Source organism: Terrapene carolina, unplaced genomic scaffold (genome assembly GCF_002925995.2).
Source record: "Terrapene carolina triunguis isolate 2854851 unplaced genomic scaffold, T_m_triunguis-2.0 Scaffold67, whole genome shotgun sequence".
Lineage (NCBI taxonomy): Eukaryota > Metazoa > Chordata > Testudines > Emydidae > Terrapene > Terrapene triunguis.
This window is the reverse complement of record NW_020664418.1, coordinates 2,362,703-2,367,441: the sequence shown is the minus strand read 5'-3', so window position 1 is coordinate 2,367,441 and position 4,739 is coordinate 2,362,703. Positions and strand designations below refer to the sequence as shown.

Here is a 4,739-nt window from a genome sequence, read left to right as displayed (position 1 = left end):
GAGGCCAGAAGCAGTCATTTTGAGGGTGCGCTCAAGGACAACGTCCCTGTCACTTCCCAGGACCCACCCTCCCACTCTTTCCTCAACTGCCTCTGCCCCTTCCGGTTGGCCTGGTCTTGGTTGACCTCAGACCATTGGATGCTCAAAGTAATATCCTTGGATTACACCCTGAAGTTCGTGACCGACCCTCTCTCCCACCCCCATCCCCATCCCTCTTCACAGACCCTTCTCATGAGCAACTCCTTGTCCAAGAGATTGAGAACCTCCTGCACCTGGGGGCGGTGGAGGAGGTCCCTCGAGACATGAAAGGAAAGAGGTTCTGCTCCCACTACGTCCTAATCCCAAAAGCAAAAGGGGGCCTCTGACCCATTTTGGACCTATGTTGCCTCAACAAGTCTCTCAAGAAGTTAAAGTTTTGCATGGTCTCCCTGGCCTCCATCATCCTCTCCCTGGATTCGGGAGACTAGTACGCCACCCTCGACTTGAAGGACGCGTAGTTCCATATTTCCATTTTCCCAGGGCACAGGTGCTTCCTTAGTTTTACACTGGGCCAATGCCTTTTCCAATTCACGCCGATGCCATTTGGTCTCTCGTCAGCCCCAAGAGTGTTCACCCAGTGCATAGCGCTAGTGGCCGCTTACCTGAGGAGCTGGGGTGTTCAAATGTACCTGTACCTTAACGACTGGCTAATAAAGGGTCGGTCCCAGGATCAGGTGCAGCAGCATCTCGATTTGGTTTATTCCACCTGTCACGACCTGGGGCTGTTAATAAATGAGAAAAAGTCTACCTTAATCCTGGTACAACACATAGAGTTCATTGGAGCGGTCCTCAACTCTATTCAGGCCAGAGCCTTCCTCCCTGAGGCTTGGTTCCAAGCCATGGCAGACCTCATCTCGTGCAAGGTCCAGCTGTGGCCACACCCGGCTTTCCTGCCCAAGGTGGTCTCGTAGTTTCATATGGGCCAGGACATTTATTTACCTGTCTTTTTCCAAAGCTGCATAAGTTGGAGGAGGAGCGTCAGCTGCATTCCCTAGATGTCAGGAGGGCATTAGCCTTCTACATTGAAGGGACCAAGCCATTCTGCAAGTCGATGCAATTGTTTGTTGTGGTGGCTGACAGGACGAAAGGTTGTCCAGTGTCCGCTCAAAGAATTTCTTCTTGGATCACCGCCTGCATTCGCTGCTGCTACGATTAGGCAAAGGTGCTGTGACGTTGCACTCTATATGATTTTATGAAAGTATGCTGATGAGTGTGAACATAATGTAACTAAAATATGCTTCATGCAAAAGGTCTCTTGTAAGGTATAATTACAAAGCTTATAATTTACTGAGTGTGGTCATCCTATTTGTATAAATGTATCACTCTTGTATCAGAAACTAGAAATATGAAATATAACTCTGAGGGCCTATTGTAATTATGCAAAGTGTGGGCCATTAATGGTGGTTTGGAATCTTGATGGCTCCCATCAACCAGGACAATTGACTGTAGATGGCTCTGTTTACTTGTAAGTCTTCCTGTATACGTGTGTGCTGGCAAGTGGGTAATGAAGTCTTACAGTGACATGTGATCATGTCACCTGAACTGGAATCCATCTTTAACCTGATGCTTTTCCATTGAGAAGGAGGGGGTGGGAACCCAGAGAGGGACAAAGGATTCACGCCTTATGCAAAAGATATATAAGTGGGTGGAATAGAACAAAGGGGGTGGCCATCATGAGAAATCCCCTAGCTACCACCTGAACTGGAACAAGGGCTGTACCAGGGGAAAGGATTGTGCCCAGACTAGGAAGGCGTCCAGTCTGTGAAAGAAATTTATTGAAACATCCCTGAGGGTGAGATTTTATCTGTATTCAGTTTTATTACTGTACTAGGCTTAGACTTGTGTGTTTTATTTTATTCTGCTTGGTAATTCACTTTGTTCTGTCTGCTATTACTTGGAACCACTTAATGCTGAGGGCTTCAGAGAGAAATGCTAAGTGACTTTGCAGCTCTCCAAAGTGCTCAATAGCTTCCAGAATCAGACTCTTAAAAATCAGTCCCCAGGGAGAAAATGAACATAAGGACTTGATTCCCCTCTTACTCCAGTCAGGAATGGGCCATTGGTAGGGAAATTCAGGATGAAATAAACAGGGAGATCACATCCACTCCACCCTCCAGCAGTCCGCTTCCACCTAAAACTACCCAGTAACATCTCAATGTGTCTAACCTGGGTGGATGCCCTAGCACTCTCCCAGTGCTAGCCAGTTCAGGCAGCTGGTAGGTCCTGGTGATTAGACATTTTCTTGGGTTCTATTGCTAGCTTCCTTTATAATGTTAGGAACCTCAGTTTCCCAAATTGACTCCCGTCTCTCCACTTTAAACTGGCAGTAATAATATACCTCATAAGTAGTGCTGTAAGGCTTAATGAATTAACACTTGTAAAGCACTTTGAGGTTCTTGGATCAAATGTTATCTGCAGTTCAGATGTCAGCTTATTCCACCAGATTTATTATTTGAACTACTGTAGCACCTTGCTTGAGGTCAGGGCCTCATGGTGCTGGTTGCACATAGGCATAGGAGGAGACAGCCTCTGTCCCAAAGAGTTTACAGTCTACCTGACAAGACAGAATTATTGACACCATTGTACAGATGGGAACTGAAGCAGAGAGACACTAAGTGAGTTTGCCCGCAGTCACAGAAGGGATCTTTGGCAGATTCAATAATTGAATTCAGTTCAATTCTCAACCCCAGCTAGGGGTTGGATCGAGAGCAGGTTGGGATGAAAAAAAAAAATGGGGGGGGAGGAGAAGGTGAGAAAGAGGGAGAGTTGGTCCAAAAATGCTGATTCATCACATTTGAAACCATTCACAAAACAGGGTTGGGACTGATAAATTTCCTGACTTGAAAAAAGTAAAGAAAAAAATTCCAAGTTGTTGAAACATTTTGTTTTGACATTTTCACTAGGAAATATTCCAGTTTTTCAGTTCACAATGACTTGTCATTTTGAAACTTAAGCTAATTAGACTGAAAAACTGTTTAAAAATGTCAAAATGAAAAGGAAACATTTTGATTGCCCCAAAACAAAAGAAATAAATCAGCGTTTCAGCTCCTGGATATTTTCAAGATCTGGACTTTTTGTTCTGATTTGAGATGGAGAAAAAAGTTGAATTCTCGAAAATATGTGCAGGATTAAAAAAACCATTTCCCAGCAAGCTCCAGGAGGATCCCAGCACCTACCACACTGGGGCTTGTCCGTGACTGGGGCTCCTGACAATACAGTAATACAAATAATAAATTACAACAGACAGGGGGTGGAGCAGGAGGAAAGTTCTAGCGTTGCTGAATCTATCCAAGTGAAGTCCAAGAGCACGGTGCCCAACCTAATACTAGCCGCAGCCAACACCTCCTTTTCTGTAGCCATCACAGGAAATTCCTGGCTATGTCTGCACCCCCTTGTAACCTCATCCCTGTCTCCCAGAGCAGAGCGTCCCTGCACTGCCACCCTCGGAAAGTTAGCAGTGATATTTACAGGCAGATGCGCTCCCCAGGTCCTAGCCAAGAGCAGGAAGTAGCAGCTAGCCTGGGAGTGACCAGGGTCAGAGCTGGGCCATGAGGTAGAGTCCCAGCTTGGGAGGGTGGAGGTTCTGACACCTCAGTTTCTTTCTTTCTTTCTTTTAACTCATTCTCTGCATCGCTACAGCAGTGGGAAAACCTGCGCTGAAGGAAGCCAGTGGGTTTCACCAGATGGCCACCCCTCTGACCCGAGCCGTTCCCTGTCTTTAACTCTTCCTTACAAAAACACAGGGCAGGCCAGCCAATCAATTAATGGTTTCCTCATGTTCCCTGTACACTTGGCCTGATGTAGGAAACCTCCCTCGTTTTGCTACCTGGCCTTCCCTTGCTGCGTGTGACTTGACTAAGCCAAAGGGATCTGGGGTGGGAGGAGGGGTTAGGTGGCCATAACACTGCCTGAAGAAAGTTGCACCTTCATTGGGAAGATGCAACATTAATTGCCAAACCTGACAAAACACCCTCCCCCCCAGCAATGCTGCAAGCAAAGCAAACATATTGTCTCCAGCCAGTGGCGTAGCCAGGTCCTAAGTGCAGGGGGAGCAAACCTAAAAAAGGCGCCCCCCTTGGCGCCTCCTCTGGCCACGCCCTCCCTTGGCTCCTCCTCCGGCCGCTCAGCGCGCCCCCCCCCCCACTGGCTCCTCCAGCCACGCTGCGGCCATGCTGCGCCCCCCCTCGGAGGGGCTCGGTCGGGGGGGGGCAGGGGCGGGCTGGCGGCGAGGGCTAGCTGGGGCTGACGGCTCCCCCCGGCGGAGCAGCAGGCACAGCCTTCAGGGAGGCCGGAGGGCTCCTCATGGCAGAGGTAGGGGGAAAGCCGCACACCTTCGGCCGCGTTCCGGGAACTGGGGCCGCTGCCCTGGGGCCGGGGGTGCTCGGCCGGGCTGGCGGCGAGGGCTAGCTGGGGCTGACAGCTCCCCCCGGCGGAGCAGCAGGCACAGCCTTCAGGGAGGCCGGAGGGCTCCTCATGGCAGAGGTAGGGGGAAAGCCGCACACCTTCGGCCGCGTTCCGGGAACTGGGGCCGCCGCCCTGGGGCCGGGGGTGCTCGGCCGGCGCCACTCGGCCAGGGCCGGAACCGGGGCCGGCGTGCTCGGCCGGAACCGGGGCCGCTGGGGCCGGAGCCACCAGGGGTGCTTGGCTGGCGCTGCTGGGGTCAGGGCCGAGCCGGGCCGGAGCCTCCAAGGCCGGGAGCG

The 4,739-nt window shown here is 50.7% G+C and overlaps 1 protein-coding gene across 2 annotated transcripts in view; it reads right to left on the bottom strand.

Annotated features, from left to right (window-relative positions):
• Positions 1 to 234: 234 nt before the first annotated feature.
• Positions 235 to 4,739, bottom strand: part of NTN3 (netrin 3) — a 100,532-nt gene continuing 96,027 nt past the window's right edge. For both annotated transcript variants that reach the window (XR_002908056.3, XR_002908055.3), the window contains exons 9-10: positions 979 to 1,219; positions 235 to 761 (exon numbers count right to left, since the gene is read on the bottom strand). The gene's annotated coding sequence lies outside the window, so the exon portion shown is untranslated. The remainder of the gene's footprint in view (positions 762 to 978; positions 1,220 to 4,739) is intronic.